The following is a 20,077-nucleotide window of genomic DNA, read 5'->3' as shown; positions in this document are numbered from 1 at the left end:
CTGGGCCCCCTGTGTTGGGAGCGTGGAGTCTTAACCACTGTGCCACCAGGGAAGTCCCGTGAATCTTGGAATATCTTGAGACTAAGTTTGTGTAGGAGTTGGAGAAGTAGGCCGACCCCACAGCCATCCTCTGGCCTAATCGGTTTTGCTTTTGCCCACTGAAAAGTGACAGGTTAAAAAAATCTCTGTTTTTCTGTTGATTGTAGAAGCTTTCTTTAAAAATTTTTTTCTTTTAATATTATAATTTTTTATTGAAGTATTGTTGATTTACAATGTTGTGTTAATTACTGCTGTACAGCAAAGTGATTCAGTTATACATATATATATTCTTTTTTATATATATTCTTTTCCACTATGGTTTATCACAGGATATTGACTATAGTTCTCTGTGCTGTACGGTAGGAACTTGTTGTTTATCCATTCTATGTGTAATAGCTTACACTTAACGCCAGCCTCTCACTCCATCCTTTCCCCATCCCCCTCCCCCTGGGCAACCACCAGTCTGTTCTTGATGTCTGTGATTCTGTTTCACAGATAGGTTCATTTGTGTCGTAGTTTAGATACACATGTAAGTAATATCATATGGTATGTGTCTTTCTGACTTATTTCACTTAATATGATAATCTCTAGTTGTATCCATGTTGTAGTAGCATTTCTTAACCCATTCAGAACCTTCCCCTCCCAGGCAAGTTTCAGTAGCCCTCCCTCCACTATTTGAGATATTGAAGTGTGTTTCAGGATTAAAGGTGAAATACACAAATGAAGACTTTAAGAGTGAATACCTTATAGGCATTATGCTAAGTGAAATGAGTCAGACAGGGGAAGACAAATACCATAAGATCTCTCTTATATGTGGAATGTTAAAACACACACACACACACACAAGCTCATAGATACGGAGAACAGATTGGTGGTTGCCAGAGGTGGGAGAAATGTGTAAACTTTTTTTTGCTTTTGTTTTTAGCCTAAATAAATTGAGATACAAGAAGAAAAAAGAGTAAATATAGACTTCTAGGCAGCTACCTCTTAGAAATGTGCCATATTTATGGGATTATATTGTTTGTTTTTAAATACTTCCAGGAAGAGGAAGATCAAAATGTTGTGCCAGAAACTACCTCTGAAGGGTATACATTCCAAGTTCAGGATGGCACTGCTGGGACCTTCAACTTTTAGATTGTACATCATCTGAGGCATAAAGCTGTTTGTTGTGTACTATGTTTGGTAGAAGTTTGTCTTACTGTTTCTCTACTAAGAACTCTTTACACGTGGTTTGTTATTGTAGCACTTTTTACAAAGAAACTATACTTGAACAGTTCCAAACTGTACATACTGTATGAAGCTTCTCCTCTCAATGGGTTCCTTATTTCTATGTGGAATTTCATATCTTGCAGTGTCCTGTAAATAAAGATTAAATTCCACCCTTTTCTTTACTTCACCATGCCGATGTGTTACTTTCTAATTTAGAGCTCTTAAAGGCTGCAAATGAAGGGGAGCTGAATTGAACGGATGTGACTCTAACCAGGGGTGTAGTTTTGGTTGCAGACATCATTTAATGTAAGGTTTGTTATGTCATCAAGGATACAAGATTGATAACTTCCTGCCCACTTCTGAACTCTGGCTTTGCTCCAGGCTGCTTCCCCTCTAGGTTGGTGAAAATGGCCATTGGCACCTCCAGTCTTCACATCCATTTCACACCAGTCAGAAAAATTTTTTTCACCAGTTTTCACCAAAGAACAAATAAAATTTCGCAGAAGCCCTCAGCCAATGTCTTCTCAAGGCTTACCGGCCAGGGAGATGGGATAAAAATCTTAAATTTAATCATAAATTTCTCCTGGAGCTACAAGTGGAATTCATTCCTCCGAAGCTTCAAGGCTGAAAGTGGTTTCAAGGCTGCACCTTGGCATCAACAACTGGGAAAGTTTAATTGGTAAGGGGTGGGGTTGAAATAGTGTACTTAAGTTTTAAATTTCATCCCCAGGTGCTCCATCTGTGCAGCCTGGGTTGTGAAAGCCACTGCTTGAAGGAATTGCTATGCTGTTAGCAGAAAAGCAAGGGGTTGTGGGGTGGAGTGTTAGCTACAGTATCCCGGAAGTCTCAGGAAAACGAATTGCATCTTTAAAGTACAACTGTTAGTTTCTGCCTTTTTAAAAAAAATTATTTTTGGCTGCTTTTTTGACTGGTGGAAAAGTGATGAGCAAAGCCTCCACTGCCTTTTTCCACCACAGAAGATAAAAGCTGGGACTTTCCTGGTGGCTCAGTGGTTAAGAATCTGCCTGCCAATGCAGGGGACACGGGTTTGAGCCCTGGTCCAGGAAGATCCCACATGCCGCGGAGCAACGAAGCCCGTGCACTACAACTACTGAGCCTGCGCTCTAGAGCCCGCGACCCACAACTACTGAAGCCCACGTGCCTAGAGTCCGTGCTCCACAACAAGAGAAGCCACCACAGTGAGAAGCCCACGCACCGCAACGAAGAGTAAGCCCTGCTCTCTGCAACTAGAGAAAGCCTGCACGCAGCAATGAAGACCCAACGCAGCCAAAAATAAATAAAATAAATTTTTTTAAAAAGCAGGGTGGCGGAGGTGGGAGGGGGAGGAGGAGAGAAGTAACCAGACTGCGGCTCTGCAGCCTGTCCTCCCTTCCCTGCCTACCTTGTGCTCCACTCCCCTTCTTCCCTCCCCTTTCCGCAGCATAAGCCCCTTCTTGGTTGCTGCATCCAGAAGTCTTTCACTTGAGAAAATGTGGAAGTAAACCTGGACATCCTAGGCTTTTGCTTTAAGGTAGGTGGAGCTTTATGGCTTTAAAGGGACTAGTGTAATACACACTTTGATAAGAGTACAAGGCCTGGATTTGTTAGCATAAAGGCATGACTCAGTGAAATAATGGACAGGAGGCAGCTGATTTCTAAAAATACATTTTCATATTTTAGATAAAATTCTTAACATACTAGTTTCCTTGGAGTTAAAATCCAGAGAGGCATTCGTATGTTTTTATTGAACTTAACTGGATAAAATCTTAGGTATTTTTTGAGGTTTTATATTCAGCTTGATTTTTAAAAGTGATAAAACACTCTATAGCCACCAACTTTTCCCTCTCATAAAATGATAATGTCTAAATTGCTTTTATTAATGCACTACATTTTTAAGCTAGCAGTTTTAAATCTCATCTAAGATTTTAATTATCTTTGCCTATAACTTTGATTTTTGTATTAGTTGTAAGTAAGGGTGGGAAGGTAACACAAAATTTTAGTGAAATATAAAAGTAAAAACTTCAGACACTTATTTTGCTTGTTGCAAAAATCTTTAAAAAGTTAACATTATCAGGACTTCCCTGGTGGTCCAGTGGTTAACACTATGTGCTTCCATTGCAGGGGGCTGTGGGTTCGATCCCTGGTTGGGGAGTTAAGATCCCACATGCCACGCAGCCAAAAAAAAAAGTTAACATTATCATTAGAAGGTTGAATGTCAGTGTTAAATATTTCCCGGAGTATTAATTCTTTTTTTTTTTTTTTTTTTTTTTCCCTTGGCTGTGTTGGGTCTTCTTTGCTGCCCGCGGGCTTTCTCTAGTTGTGACGAGTGGGGGCTACTCTTCGTTGCGGTGCACGGGCTTCTCATTGCGGTGGCTTCTCTTGTTGTGGAGCACGGGCTCTAGGTGCGCGGGCTTCAGGAATTGTGGCACGCAGGCCCGGTAGTTGTGGCTCGCGGGCTTCGTTGCTCTGCGGCATGTGGGATCTTCCCAGACCAGGGCTCGAACCCATATGTCCTTCACTGGCAGGCGGACTCTTAACCACTGTGCCACCAGGGAAGTCCCTGATTCTTTAAATTGCTACATTGTATCTTGGCTTTAAATCCTATCAAGCAACTTAACTATTTTTAGAATTAAGATAGGAAATAAACATTCCTTTTCTTACCGATGTTTGATTTTTTTCCCTCCCTCTCTTCAAACTTTCAGTGGCTGCATCACTGAAAAGAAATTCTGGATAATTTCTTGTTACAGTAAATCCTCATTGTTAAATAGGAATTTTGCTTCAGCATTAGGCCTCTTAAATTGCTCTTGTTTATTCATTTATTTATTTTTTTGAGCTTCCCAGAACCAAGAATTAAAACCAAAATTGTGGTCACCAAAGTGGCAGGTTCCTTTCCATTCTAAATAGCAGTGGAAGCAAAGTCTTCGGTTTTGTTTGTATGGGCAGTTGGAAACCTTGTGAGCTACAGGACCCCAAGTTCAGAAGGCCATTAAGGAAAGTGTAGCTGGCCACTCCTTCCCTCCCTCCACCCTTGCGGAAGCTTGCCAAGACCCAGCTGGCTGATTTTGCAAAGCCCTTGAAATATGTCATTAATGGTTCTTTCTTTTGAGGTTGGGCTGTTGACCTAATTTGTGATTAACAAAACCTGGCCAAATCATGCGATGCTCCCCTCCCCCAAGGGAAAGTGTTGTAGTAACATCGCTGATTTAACTTTCGTAACCCCGGCTAATAAAGATGATAAAAAACACTCAAGCTATCAAGTAGGGCTTTTTGAGGGCAGAAGAGCAATTTAATTTTGAGCACTTGTATGTTAAATGGCATGTTTTGGGCATAGTTTGAAAGCATAATTCTGGTGTCCACAAATGCCCAGTTCCTCCTAAATATTTGGGACAGTTTCATAACACTGTGTCGGAGTTGTAGTCACCAGACCCTCTTAAATTGATCAGTTTGTTCATTCCTCCCATGCTTTTCACAATCAAAAATGTCTTTCCCTGTCCTAGTTTGGAGAGGTAGTGCTATGGAATGGACTAGTAATTAGGAGCCAGATCAGCCTGAGTCCAAAATCTGTCTCTACTATATTTGAGTGAGTGAGTGACCTTTGGGCTGTTAAAGTAGCACAATCTCTGATGTAAAAAATAAGTACAGGTACTAATTACTATATAGTGTTAATATCCTAGCTAAGTATTGTAGTCATAGAACAGCTATTCCCAACCTTTTAACAGCAAAGTTTTCCTTCAGTTCTTCCACAGGCCTCTATTTTGGCACATTTTATCTCCTAGACTAAGTTTGTTATTACTCTCCCTTTTTTTTCCCCTCTTATCAGTCACAGATATACATCAACATGAGACATTACATGGCTTGTTTCTATACTCAATGGTAGGAGTCTATCCCAACGTTGGATGTTCTGTCAGCCTTTAGCTTTGTTACAGGCTTGCCAGAGCTTTCCAAACGGGAACTGGCCCAAGGCTCACCAGCTTTTTCTGGGATGGCCTTTGCAGCTAAACCCTGCAAGAGCTCTGAGCACTCGTCCTGTGCCCCGCCCCCATTCCCCTTTCTCTGAATTCTGTTGAGCAGTTTATTTGAGGCACCTCCTCATCTATTGTCTCACCAGCCATGAGAACAGCCCCATCAGAGCCACCCAAGCCAACTTGGTGATGGTTTGCTTAGAAACTTGTCAGTATAGACAACAAACCGGCCTTTACTTAAGAGTGATATAAAGTTCCTTAAGTGAGCAAACATTTCACAGTGAGACAACCAAACAAAGCTGTATTTTCTGCTCTGAAAAAGGTTGAATGTTTAGAAAACAGGTTCAGGTAGCGATTGGAAGTTTAGCCACAAAAACAAGGGAACTTGAGGAAGGAGTAGATGAATCAGAAAACTTTGAATTCATTCAAAATGAATGAAAAGTTGAAGGATAATATAAATATCTAAGTATCAGAAGGCTGTTCTGATTGTAGCTACGAAAGACCCATATGATTTTTTAGCAAAACTAAAAAATTGTTGGACAACAGGAGAAATGTGGAAAAACACGTAGAAATGAGAAGACCTTTTGAAACTCTTTGGCTTGGACCAAACTTTTAGGTGACCAGTGACTATCCCCCCACTACATTTTTGCCCATCTTTTCAGCCAGTGTCTGTCATTCCAAGGAAACATTAACTTAGTGAATATGAAACTTCTTTCTTTTCTTTCTTTTTGGTAACTTTGTAAAATAATTTTTCCTAGTTACAAAACTAATGCTAATTTTGGAAAATTTAAAAAATACAACACCACAAAGATTAAAATAGCCTAAAGTCCCACCATTGGATTGTATATTTTTTCATAGATAGGAATTCTTTTTTTTCAAGTTATTTTAAATTTTATTTAAAAAGAATACAAGGAAAAAATATAACCACAAGGCATTTACTTAAACACATGAACAGTATTGGATTTTTTTTTTTTTATTGAGGTACAGTTGATTTACAATATCAGTTTCAGGTGTACAACTAATTGTACAATAGTGATTCAAAATTTTTATAGATTATACTCCATTTATAGTTATAAAATATTGGCTATATTCCCTGTGCGCTACAGTATATCCTTGTAGCTTATTTGTTGTATACACAGTAGATTGTAGAGATAGGAATTTTTAATGTGAATAACCTGAGATCCAGGATACACCTTAAGGGGCCCATGAACCCCTGAAATCGTATGCAAAGTTTACTGTTAGATACGTGAGTATGAGCTTTTCTGAGAAAGGGGCTCATGTGCTGATGAAAATTGGTTCTTAAAGGTGTAGCCACCTTCAAAATATTAGAAACTTCAGGTGTAGATCTTTCCAATTTATTTTCTACACGTTTGAGGCGTGCTTTATTTTCTTTAACGTCACCATCTGAGCCCGCTTCACGCAGTCCTTTAAGACCTCAGGCCAAGAATTTAGCTGTAATTTGACTAAAGAGCTCAGGTTGAACCGGGAGTTTTAACTGCTGTCCCTAAAAGATGGCATTTTGTGGACATTCATTCCAAAAGCATGATGAAGCACACGAAGAATGTGGTGCCTTTGTCCCCGGCAAGAGAAGATGGCAGGGGTTTGTATTTCTCTCTTTGGCCTCAAGTTTGGCTTCCCCGGAGGCCCCAGAGGGTGGGCGGCAACAAAAATACTGTTTGGCTCCTCATCCTGCTGCCAGGTCTCCGGGAGGCAAATCACACACTTCCCAGGGTTGGATCCTGAGCACGGCTGCCGCAGGGGGAATGGTTCCTAACTGTTCTTAAGGAAGCAGGGAACTTCCCTGGCCTTCACCAGCATAATCAGATCTGTCATTCTCTTCAGAAATTGGCTTTCTTTCTAGGCCTTGTGCTTTGCTCTGGATGTAACGACTGCCATTTCCCCCCTGGTATTTCTGCTGTGGTAATCATGCTTGCCCTTCTAGGAGGCTGGGGGAATTTGCTAGCCAAAGTCACAGCTGGCTCCCAGATGGCTCTCCGTCCCGTGACCTCGCCAACATCCCAACATCGATTTGCTTGGGAGGCTTAAACTTGGCTTGGGGGGCAGGATGCCTGTGGACCCCCACCCTGAGAGATTTATGGGCTCAAGCCTTGGAGAGAGCAAATCTCTAGAGGTGGGATGGGACTAATCAGTTTCCTTTTGTTGCACATTCTAGAATTCTGCCTAAAACAGAAGAGGTTGACCTCATTCTTACCCCACCCTGGAGATTAAGTGGGGGTAACTAGATAACTAGCAAGCTATTACTGCTGATGCTAAATTACCTGGCAAAGAAAGTTTCTCTCTGTCTCCACACACACACACACACACACACACACACACGCACACACGCACGCACGCTAAGAGAGTTCTCTTTGAGGGAATGTTCTTTCGGACACTGAGTATGACATCAAAATGATCTAACAAGATTGCTATCTGCAGTTCCCAGAATGAGAGTATCCATCCCATTCAGGTGGAAATGAGCAACAGAGCCCAAATAGTTTCTTGTTGCAAAGAAATTCTTCGGGGTCTATTTCCTGGAGATAATGTAGAGAATGCTAGCAGGTTTCTAACATACTTCAGCTGTTCAGGAAATACTTTAAATAATTTCCTGCTCTAGAGAATAGGAGGAGGGCCAGAAAGTTGGAAAGTATTACTCTCTTTCTTTATGGTCTCAAATGCACTTCCCAAGGACGCCTTCACTATTCACACACACGCTCCTATGAGCTCTTTTCTGGCTTACCCCAGCCTTTTTATGTGGGAATGTTCTTTTAAAGAGTGTGGCGAGAATCCCAGTAACTTGGACTTCCCATAGCATCCTGGCCTGAGCTTCCTAAGGAACTTGACAAATATGAACTAATTAAGCTTGGAAAGCCCCATGAGAGTCCTCCCAGCCGTTGCTGAAATGCGGCCAGCTCTGAGGTGGAGCCGACGCTGTTTTTGCCCTGCACAGCAACAATTCAAACAGTGGAGAGGAAGGAAAGCCAACAGCCAAATGCAACTGGAACTACAAGGAAGCAGCAAGTTAGGCAGTATGTAATTAATTGCCTCCTTGATTTGCTTTCTGTTGCATTCAGTGGGGTTCAAATACTGGTGTTGAAACTGGGTCATTTAGACTTTTGAGGTAGATTTCAGGTAATTGCAAAAAAAATTTAACAAGTCTAAGGTGAATTTTTATCTAAAGCAGTGTTTCTCAATCAAAGGTGATTTTGCAACCCCCAAGGGGATGTTTGACTATCTGGAGACGTTCGGGGTTGTCGCATATTGGGGAAAGGGACGCTACTGGCATCTGAGTGGGTAGACGTCAGGAATCCTGCTGAATGTACTATAATGCACAGAACAGACCCCCCCGCAATACAGAATCTTGTCCAAATGTCAATAAAGATCTTGTCCAAAATGTCGAGAGTGCTGAGGTTGAAAAACCCTGGTCTAAAGGTTCAAAGTGACTCTGTTGGCTTGTGTCCTCCCTCTTAGCCATATATCTTACATTGGTGACCTTTCAGCCCATTCAGATCTAGGTCTAAGCTCCTGGAAGCACCCTGGGTTCCTGGGCTCAGCCCTGTGGGTGATGACAATCTCCCAAACCATGAGGTGTTGAAGACACACCTCTCACGGCACCTAGGTGCCCTGGGAATCAGGTGCATTGTGCATCTTGTGAGCGATCTTTGTGGAAAGGTAACCACTTTTTGCATGGTTCCCGGTCGGGCCCCAGAGCTTTGAGGTCCTGTTTTTCCTGCAGTGAATGAGCTGCTCTGTTTCTCCGACAGGGCCTATTCAGCAAGCAGCTATTTATTTTCTCCTTCCTCAAGTCCCAGCTGCCAGGGAGACCCCAGGCTGTCACCGTTTGTCCCACCTTCAGCAAGAGGCAGCCACAGGGAAATTCAGCCAATAGACAGAGACCAGGAATTTTACTTCAATCTTTCTTTTTTGCAAACGTAAAAACTGGGGAATTCCCTGGTGGTCCAGTGGTTAGGGCTCTGCGTTTTCACTGCCGAGGGCGTGGGTTTGATCCCTGGTCAGGGAACTAAGATCCCACCAGCTGTACAGCACAGCCAAAAAAACCCAAAAACCCCAAAGCAAACAAAAAAACCCTTAAAAACTGTCCTTCATGGAGAAAACCTGAGAAACCTTCACCTCACCCAGGGAGCCCCCTGGACATCCCCATGTGGCCCCTCCCTTCTCTCTGCTGCCCCCTTTGGCCTCCTCCTCCTGCCGCCCTCACCAAGCTGTGTCTACCTTGTTCCTTGGGGGAAGGGTGTCCCCTCCATCCTGCTGCCCATGGGCAGCCGGAGGGCAGCGTCCAAGTCTTGGTGCCCCCTGGGTTCCCTCAGGGCCAAGCCCTGGGCACTGGCCCACCCAACACCCCAGGTGGACATTTAAAGGCAGAAAGTCCAGTCAGATCTCACCAGATGGGTGCTATGGATGCCCGAAAACTTGCTCCAAAAGCCAGGCAGCCTACGGCCTCAGGGCCCATGATGGATCATCTGTTCTTTTTCAGTCAAGTCAGAAGGGCTATTAAAGTGACCTGACAACTGTCTTAGTCTCCTAGAGCCGCAGTAACAAAATACCACAAACTGGGGGGCTTAAAGAACAGAAATTTATTGTGTCAAGTTCTAGAGACCACAAGTCTGAGGTTAAGGCGTCAGCAGGGTTGGTTCCTTCTGAGGAATGTGAGGGAAGGGTCTGTAACAAACCTCTGTCCTTGGCTTGTAGATGGGTGGCGTCTTCTCCCTGCCTTTCTTCACGTCATTGTCCCTCGATGCGTTTCTGTCTCTGTGTCCAAATTTCCCTCTTTAAAAGGACTCCATTCGGGAATTCCCTGGTGGTCCAGTGGTTAGGACTCCGTGCTTTCACTGCCAACGGCCCGGGTTCAATCCCTGCTCGGGGAACTAGGATCCCACAAGCTGTGCAGAGTGGCCAAAAAAATAAATAAATAAAATTTTAAAAAATAATAAAATGAAAGAACTCCATTCATATTGGATTAGTGCTCACTCTAATAACCTTGGTTTAACCTGATTACCTCTGGAAAGACTGTATTTCCAAATAAAGTCACATTCTGAGGTCCTGGCGGTTAGAACTTCAACATATCTTTTTTTTTTTTTTTTTTTTTTTAGGGGAAACTATTCAATCCATAACAACAACTAAATGCAGTCCCTGATCTGGGATTAGATCCTTGACTGGGGGAAAAATTACACTAAAGGGATTATTGAGGCCATTGGCAACATTTGAATATGGCCTCCCGGATGGATGGTGCTGCACTGCAGGATGGAAACAGCACAGAGGCAGGGCAGCGCGTGGCAGTGGAGGGCAGAGGTGGGCCAGGATGGGACAGTAGAGGCAGAGACTCTGTCTCTCGAGATAGAACGGGGAAAAAGAAGAACATGAAACCAATTTGCCTTTAAAAGGTAACACTCAAGCCGGTGGCAATGAGAAGGACATGCTCCCTTTCTTCTCCCTGTCTCCCTAACAGAGAGTAAAACTGGAACAGCAAGTACCCCTCCAGTTCATGCAGCAGCCAGAGGGACTTGTTTTCTGTTTGTTTTTTGGCTGAGCCGCCTGGCTTGTGGGATCTTAGTTCCCCGACCAGGGATCGAACAAGGGCCCTCAGCAGTGAAAGCCCGTAACCTAATCACTGGACCACCAGGGAGTCCCCGGGACTTGTTTTTTGGCGAAACTTGCTCACTCTTACAACAACTTCCCCTGGATTTCTCCTTTTCATTTGTCTTTTTTAAATTTACTTTTTTTTTGGAGGGGGAGGGGGGGTGCTGTGACACACGTCTTGAGGGATCTTAATTCCCCAAGCAGGGACTGAACCAGGGCCCTCAGCAGTGAGAGCTCGGAGGCCTAACCACTGGACTAACCTGGGAATTCCCATGACTTTTTTTTTTTTTTTTTTTGCGGTACGCGGGCCTCTCACCGCTGTGGCCTCTCCCGTTGCGGAGCGCAGGCTCCGGACGCGCAGGCTCAGCGGCCACGGCTCACGGGCCTAGCCGCTCTGCAGCATGTGAGATCTTCCCAGACCGGGGCACGAACCCGCGTCCCCTGCATCGGCAGGCGGGCTCTCAACCACTGCGCCACCAGGGAAGCCCCTCCCATGACTTTTTAAAAATTTACTTTTTATTTTATACTGGAGTACAGTTGATTTACAATGTTGTGTTAGTTTCAGGTGTACAGGAAAGTGATTCAGTTATACATATACATGTCCATATATCCATTCTTTATCATATTCTTTTCCCATATAGGTTATTACAGAGTATTGGGGAGAGTTCCCTGTGCTATACAGTAGGTCCTCGTTGGTTATCTATTTTATTTTATTTATTTATTTATTTTTGGCTGCGTTGGGTCTTCATTGCGGTGCGCGGGCTTCTCATTGCAGTGGCTTCTTGTTGCAGAGCACAGGCTCTAGGCGCACAGGCTTCAGTAGTTGTGGCGCACGGGCTTAGGTGCTCTGCGGCATGTGGGATCTTCCTAGACCAGGGCTTGAACCCGTGTTCCCTGCATTGGCAGGTGGATTCTTTTTTTTTTTTTTTTTTGTGGTACGTGGGCCCCTCACTGTCGTGGCCTCTCGGCATGTGGGATCCTCCCGGATCGGGGCACGAACCCATGTCCCCTGCATCGGCAGGCGGACTCCCAACCATTGCGCCACCAGGGAAGCCCTGGCAGGTGGATTCTTAACCACTGCACCACCAGGCAAGTCCTATCTATTTTATATATAATAATGTGTATATGTTAATCCCAGCCTCTAATTTATCCACCCCCCCACCTTTCCCCTTTGGTAACCATAAGTTTGTTTTTGAAGTCTGTGAGTCTGTTTCTGTTTTGTAGATAAATTCATTTGTATCTTTTTTTTTTTAGATTCTACATATAGGTGATGTCATATGATATTTGTCTGTCTCTGTCTGACTTACTTCACTTAGTATGGTAATCTCTAGGTCCATCCATGTTGCTGCAAATGACATTTTTTCATTTTTTTAAGGCTGAGTTATATTCCGTTGTATATATGTACCACATCTTCTTCTTCTTTTTTTTTTTGGCTGCACTGTGCAGGCTGTGGGATCTTAGTTCCCCGACCAGGGATCGAACCTGCGTCCCCTTCAGTGGAAGCGCGGAGTCTTAACCACTGAACCGCCAGGGAAGTCCCTGTACCACATCTTCTTTAGCCATTCATCTGTCGATGGACATTAGGTTGCTTCATTTGTCTTTATTTGATTTTATTGAGGTAAATATACACACAGTAATGTGTGTAAAATGCTCTAATCTTAAGCGTATAGCTCAATGCATTTTTAACCTATGGACACACCCAGGTAACCACCATCTGGATCAAGATATGGGACATTTCTAGGACCCCAGAAGGTTCCTTCAGGCCCCTCTCCAGTCAATCACCTACTAATCTTTCCCTTAACCCTCCCCTCCATAACCTTAGCCCCTAGTCCCCACTCCCCAGCTGCCAGAAGTAACCACCAATCTGACTTCAGCCACAGAGGGGTCTTTGGTCTTTTAAAAACACAAATCAAATCTTATCACGCCTCTGTTTCATACTTTCTAATGGCTTCACATCACACTTAGAATAAAACCCACTGCAGCCTGCAAGGCCTTCTGTGAACTAGATGCCATTGGGCACCCACCCCTCTGACCTCATCTCTCACACTTTCCCAAGCTCACTGTGCTCCAGCTACACTGGCCTTCCCTCTATTCCTCAAATTGTAACCTTGCTGCTGCCACAGGGCCTTTGCTTGTGCTGTTCCCTCTTCCTGAGGTAGTCTCCCCACACATCTCCATGTGACTCATTCTTCTCATCCTTAGGTCTTGCCTCAAATGTTACCTCTTCCTAAAACCTTCATGACATCACCCCTTTCCCTAATCACTATCCCTTTACTTTGTTTGCAGTGCTTTTATTTCCCGAAAAAGAATTGCTCATAGGCCCAAGAACCCTAAAATCTCAGTGGCTTAACACAAAGAGGTTAGTTCTTGCTCACATCACATTCTGATGCAGGTTTGTGTGTCTGTGTTTGGGGCGGGGGTGGGGGGGCTCTGCTCCGCAAGCTCATTCAGGGACTCAGGTTTCTTCCATCCACAAATGGCTCTGTCATTTTCTAGGGGTTTAGTATCTGACCAACCAAACAGGGAAGATAGACAGAGCATGGACGACCACAGCTGTGTTCTTAGGGACCAGGCCTGGAAATCCCATACATCTCTTCTGCCCGCATTTCACCAGCCAGAACTGTTCCGTGATTCTGCCTGACTTCCCAGGAGGCCAGGAAGTGTAGTTCAGTGGTGTGTCCAGGAAGAGGAGGACTTGGGTATTTGTGTGTACAGGGTTTTACCTTGTCTGCTGCACTCATCACAGTACCCAGAACAGTGGCAGGCATATGATACGCATAAAACAGTCATTCACACTGACACACACACGCACACACACGCACACACACACACACACACTCTTACTTTCCCAATAGATGGGGACAAAGTGCCTTCATGATGGTACCAGTGAAAACTCAGAAAACTGGGACAACAATTTGGGAGAAATGAAGAGAAGGCACATATCAGTCATGGAATTAGATCCACAAGGGAGAGAAGAGACTAATTCCACCTCCTCTTTCTCAAATGGGTAAGCCGAGGCGCAGAGAAGGGGAATGATACATCCCAGGTGGCATCACCTCCCCCACTCTCTTCTTTGCCCTTTTCTTGGGCTGCTTTTTTGTCACCCCCCACATTACTTGGTAAATAGTAAGGAACCAAATAGCTAATCAAACCTTAATTCAATTCATCTCACACAGACCCCATCAGCTCTGTTCTAATCTTCTACACATTTGCTTCTAATCTCACCAGATACATCAAACCAGCCCCACCCACCAGGACCCTCCTCCCCTGCCACCCCAAGCCTCACCCACCGTAGCACGAAACCAGCCTCCGAGGCTGAAAACTTTTGCTTTAAACTTTAAAAGTTTTAACAGGAAGAAAATAAACCTGTCTCCCTGCCATCTGGAGGTATCTGAAACACTGATGTGAAGAACAAGATGTTTCTAAAACTTCGGGGATGTAACCTACCCCAGATCCAGAGTTGGCAGTGAGTGAACTCTTGGTTTTACATAGGAGGGTGAGAAAAAAATGCTTTCTTTACGATGGCCTAGAGTCAGAGAAAGTGGAAGTTATTGGTTTAAAGAAACTCAAACCAATGTATTTTTTTCTCCTGGTGGATTAATATTTTATGCGTGTTGAAAATGTAAACACAAGGTGTGGGGCTTGTTATGAGAAGCAACAGGAGGGCACTGAGTTCTGTGTGTTTTCGGGTAGGGAGGGATTTGTGAAAGCTGGTGGCTTCCTCCTGACTGGAAAACCCACCACAGGGAGGCAGTAGAGCCTAGTGGTTAAGAGCGTGGGCTCTGGAGTCAGACAGATTTGAGTTTGAATTCTGACTCTGGCACTGCATAGCTGTGTGACCTCCGGAAAGTTACTTAACTGCTCTGTGCCTCACTTTCCAAGTCAGCCAATTGGGGATGAAACTAGTATCAAACTCCTAGGGATGTTTTAAGGGTGAATAGATAAACAGCTCAACAAGTAAGCTCTCAATTAGTGTTAATTTTAAAAAGCAGGAGTTTAAGGATGGAGGGAGACAAATTTCAGACAGATAGATAAGTGAATAGATTTTTTTGAGAGCACAATATATTTAAGGCTGTGTAAAATGATCTAAACAGTTACTCAAAGAACCTGTCCCCAGTCCTCACCTACAATCACATCCCACTGTAATCATGAAGCAAATTTCAACAGCTGCTTCAGAGAAAACTTGGCGGCCCTCCACAGAATTATTCCTCTAGCTCTTTCTTGTCATGCAAAGGCTGTGTAATTTGTTCCATTTCGCTTTTGAGTGTGACAGCCTTTCTCTTAGCCTTTGGTTGATGTATACACACACATGGAAATGATGTATATTCTAGAATTATTTTGTTAATATATAATAATTATATTATGGAATAGAGTATGCAATTATATTTTAAAATTATGTATACAATTTATCTTTGGTGTTTTATTCTGAGGTTTTTTAAATTTAGGATTTCACAGAGAGGGGCAAGGCTTCCTCTGCTCTTTTTCTTGTTTCAAGGTTTCAAATAAGACCTTAAAGCAAAAGCTTTCAATTTTGTGTGTTGATTACACTGAGCAGTCTCCAAGTTTCAGGGGGGTAGTTAGATTGTGGCTGGTAGTAAAGTGGGTGATTGTTTGAGGGATTGATATAATTTTTGGAGGAGGAGAGGGGTTAATTGGGTGTTTTGGGATCTGGGTGATCAGATGATTCACTTTTTTTTTTCTTTTGGCTGCACGGTGTGGCTTGTGGGATCTTCGTTCCCCAGCCAGGGATCGAACACGTGCCCCCTGCAGTGGAAGCTGAGAGTCCTAACCACTGGACCACCAGGGAAGTCCCTGGATTCCTCACTTGTGAAAGGAAGAGAGAGAAACCAGATGAGAGACTAACTCTCTCCCGCAGTTCCCCTGGTAAAGCAGAGTTGAGCTGGAACCCTGGCAACTTCTAAGCTACTCAGGAGGAATTATTTAGGGCTGGAGAGATTCCAAATGAGAACTAACATTCATAATAGTGATCACTGAGTGAGCACTTATTATGTGCCAGGTACTGTACTAAGTATGTCCCTTACATACTCGAACCTCTAAGGAAGCCTCATTGCACTCTGTAAGGTGGGTAGTAGCTATAAGCCCTTTTAACAGATAAGGAAACTGAGGCACAAGGAGGCCAAATGGTTTGCTAAGGTGTAACCAGCCTCTCTGGTTTCAGCTTCTTCTTCAAAGGACCAAGGAAGGTGGTACCCCAGAACCCAGACCCTTTTGCTCTGCAGACCTGATTTCTGGCCGGGGATCTTAGCCACAGACGAGAGTCCCACTGAAGCCGCGTGGCTCCCAGGGAGCACCCGGGAGGGCACCGGAGAAGATAAGCTGGTTGCATCTGGCAAAGGGGCGATGTCCTTTCTCTGTATTTGAGGACAGCAACAGGTGAGACCAAAGTAGGAAGCTGAGACCTCCACTGGCTGGGATGTGAGACTCAGAGCTCTCCTCAGAATGAATCAGCTCTTTTCTGGCAGTTGCCAATTTTTGAAGAGGAAAGAACTAATGCCAGGCAGAGAAAGGGCCAAAGCTGGATGGTTTTAAGAGATGTTTTCCTGATGTGCGTTCCTTCAACTCAACAGCTATTCTTTGAGCCTTTAATATGAGTCTGGGAAGGAAAATAGCACATATACCCTGACATGCATTGCCTCTCTCAATTCTCACAAACACGTGGGTCACAGGGGCAAGGATTCCACCTTTACAGAGAAAGAAACTGAGGCTCAGAGAGGTTAAGGAAGCTTCCTTTTGGAGTCACACAGCCACCAAATAGTAAAACCAGAGAATGAAATGTCATCTGTCTGTCTCCTGCCTCATACTGTCAGAGATGGTACTAATTGCTGGGGTACAAAGCCTGGAAGAAAAAGTCCTTTTTTTCCCCACTAAGATTTTTACTACCCAATAGAAGAGAGAATACTGGTATCCAAATGACCAATAGGAATGGCAGACACGGATGGAGAGCTTTCTGGGTTTGAATTGGCCTTTTGTCCCGTGACTCTAATAGGCTTACTGTGGCCCGTGAGGAAGGAATTTTTGTTCCCATTTTCCAGATGGAAAAACTGGGGCTCAGAGAAGTTAAGAAATTTCTCAAGATTCCACAGCAAGCAGTTGTGCCTTCCCAGCCAAGGGAGGTACCACGGGAGGCACAGACAAGCCCTGTAGGTGGAGGCGATTGCATTTGGTGTGTGCACAGCTCCAGCCTCATTCTGGTCCTGAAATGAGTCATCAGCAAATCATAGAACCTGCCCCTCTGTACACATGATGATGCTGTTTTGTACATTAGGCAGAACTGGGCCCAGATAATGGGGTTCTAAGCAGATGGCCTCATTCCAACCACGGCCCCTTTGCAGGCCCTGGGGAGCTGGCCAGGCCCGGTGACCCACAGAAGAGGTGATGCTGTGCCCTCGTGTCTAAGCAGCAGGCTTAGCCAAGTCTTCTGGGCTTCTTGCAGCTCAGAAACCCGTTTTCTTTTACCCTTCGAGGTGAACCAGAGGTGGAGCACCTCACTCTGCAGGGCGGAGACCACTGCAGGGGGCTACCAGAAGCAGCAGCTGGTAGCCCAGCTCCGTCCCCTCTTTCCCGCTCCCCTCCCACATCCCATGCCTCACTGGCACCTCCTGCACCTTCCCTCCCCACCAACAGGAAATGACACTGGACAGATGTCAGAAGTCCGTATGTCCTGGACTGTCTCTCTAGGAATTTTATGGGCCTCTAGTTTGCTCTATGTGTCATATCCTTTCCACTCAAGGCATTTTTTTTTTTAAATAGGAAAAAATGAAACAGGAAAAAGAGAGTGAGTGTCCACCTTACCCCCTCATGATCTTGGGTAAGTACTTTATTTATGTCTGCAACGGCTTGTGGATTCAGTGGGTTGCAGTCCATTACTCTCATTACTTATTTTGATAATTAAATTATTCCCGGTGTGGCTGGTGGGAGCCCATTCAAGCTAGTTGCTCTGTCCTTTGGCCATGACCTGTCATTCTTTGAGCTTTCTAGCACTAGATGTTCTAGGCTCATCTTGTATTTTCCTGTTTCAACCCTGGAATCAGCCATTTCTCCAAGGAACATGGTTGGTTTTAGTGAAAATGGTATTTAGAAGTCAAGATCTGAATACTGACTGTGCTCATTGCTACCAGGGCAAGGCCTCCCAGCCCCTTTCAGTGCACAGAGGGAGGGAATGTAGGTGTGTACACACACACACACACACGCAAACAACATGACACACACACAATCATTTACATCTACATTTATTTATCATTTTTTAAAAACTGTGGTAAAATACACATAATGTAAAATTTGCCATCTTAACCTTTTTATTTTTTAAAATTTATTTTTGGCTGCGTCGGGTCTTAGTTGCGGCACGCGGGATCTCTCGTTGTGATGCGCAGGCTTCTCGCTAGTCGTGGCGTGCGGGCTCCAGAGCACGTGGGCTCTGTCGTTTGCGGCATGCGGGCTCTCTAATTGAGGCGCACGAGCTCAGTAGTTGTGGTGCACGGGCTTAGTTTGAGCTTTCTAGCACTAGATGTTCTAGGCTCATCTTGTATTTTCCTGTTTCAACCCTGGAATCAGCCATTTCTCCAAGGAACATGGTTGGTTTTAGTGAAAATGGTATTTAGAAGTCAAGATCTGAATACTGACTGTGCTCATTGCTACCAGGGCAAGGCCTCCCAGCCCCTTTCAGTGCACAGAGGGAGGGAATGTAGGTGTGTACACACACACACACACACGCAAACAACATGACACACACACAATCATTTACATCTACATTTATTTATCATTTTTTAAAAACTGTGGTAAAATACACATAATGTAAAATTTGCCATCTTAACCTTTTTATTTTTTAAAATTTATTTTTGGCTGCGTCGGGTCTTAGTTGCGGCACGCGGGATCTCTCGTTGTGATGCGCAGGCTTCTCGCTAGTCGTGGCGTGCGGGCTCCAGAGCACGTGGGCTCTGTCGTTTGCGGCATGCGGGCTCTCTAATTGAGGCGCACGAGCTCAGTAGTTGTGGTGCACGGGCTTAGTTGCCCCGCGGCATGTGGGATCTTAGTTCCCTGACCAGGGATCGAACCCGAGCCCCTTGCATTGTAAGGTGGATTCTTTACCACTGAACCACCAGGGAAGTCCCCCATCTTAACCATTTTTAAGTGTACAGTTTAGCGGCCTTAAGTACATTCACAGTGTTGTACAACCATCACCACCATCCATCCACATCTTGCAAAACTGAAACTCGACCTATTAAACACTCATCTCTGTAACGATTCATGCGTCTCTCTGTATATCCTGCAAGCCATGAGTTCACACTGATGTGTCCGACTCCCATGCAACACCACAGGGTTCGTTCCAGCCTCCTCCCTTACACATACTTGTCACTCTCTTCTCGAACAGCCATGCTTTCCTCTCACTGTTGGCCTCTGACCCCCTCATTCCAGGCCACTCCTGGATGGACACCCTTCCCACCCTGCTCGGGCTCTGACTCCTTATGTCAGGTTCCCCCCTATGTGGACACCCACTCTGGGTCACCACAGCACCCCACCTCCTTCGACGGTGGACGCCCACCTTGCTCTGTCCCAACTAAGTTTGAGGACGGAATTGTTTGAGAAAGGAAGAGAAAGGGGAAAAGGGATTTGAAGAGGAAGAGCTACTAGCCCCATGATTTAAAAACTAAACTACAGACTTTATTCAGGTCTCACCAGTGGTTCTACTCACGACCTTTTCCGATCCCAGCATCCAATCCCAGGTACCACGTTGCCCTGAGTTGTCCCGTCTGCTGAGTCACCTCCAATTTATGATGGCTTCTGTCGATCCTCGTTTTTCTTTATCTTGACACTTTCAAAGAGTCCACTCAGACATTTTGTATAACGTTCCTCAATTTGGGCTCGTCAGATGTTTTCTCATGGTAAGACTGGGTATGTAGATTTGGGGAACAGATACCGAAGAGATGAAGTGCCCTTCTTTTTTTTTTTTTTTTTTTTTTGTGGTACGCGGGCCTCTCACTGTTGTGGCCTCTCCCGTTAAGAAGGGCAGGCCCCGGACGCGCAGGCTCAGCGGCCACGGCTCACGGGCCCAGCCGCTCCGCGGCATGTGGGATCTTCCCGGACCGGGGTACGAACCCGTGTCCCCTGCATCGGCAGGCGGACTCTCAACCACTGCGCCACCAGGGAAGCCCGCCCTTCTTATTATAGCTTATCAAGGGGTGTGTCATATCACGCGTGTTAGTTACATTTTAAAGATGGAGAAAACTGAGATTCCAAAGGTCTCACCTGCCTAA

At 44.8% G+C, this 20,077-nt stretch overlaps 1 long non-coding RNA gene across 1 annotated transcript in view; it reads left to right on the top strand.

The window, feature by feature from the left end:
• The first annotated feature begins 2,255 nt into the window (after window positions 1-2,255).
• The window catches only part of LOC114487810 (uncharacterized), a 67,379-nt gene continuing 49,557 nt past the window's right edge, over window positions 2,256-20,077 (top strand). Inside the window, exons 1-3 of the long non-coding RNA XR_003683253.2 lie at window positions 2,256-2,779; window positions 15,985-16,199; window positions 17,577-17,634. This is a non-coding gene — a long non-coding RNA (uncharacterized lncRNA). The remainder of the gene's footprint in view (window positions 2,780-15,984; window positions 16,200-17,576; window positions 17,635-20,077) is intronic.

This window comes from Physeter macrocephalus, chromosome 14 (genome assembly GCF_002837175.3).
Source record: "Physeter macrocephalus isolate SW-GA chromosome 14, ASM283717v5, whole genome shotgun sequence".
In the NCBI taxonomy this organism is placed as follows: domain Eukaryota; kingdom Metazoa; phylum Chordata; class Mammalia; order Artiodactyla; family Physeteridae; genus Physeter; species Physeter macrocephalus.
The sequence above is the reverse complement of the archived record's forward strand: the minus strand, read 5'-3'. Positions and strand labels throughout refer to the sequence as shown.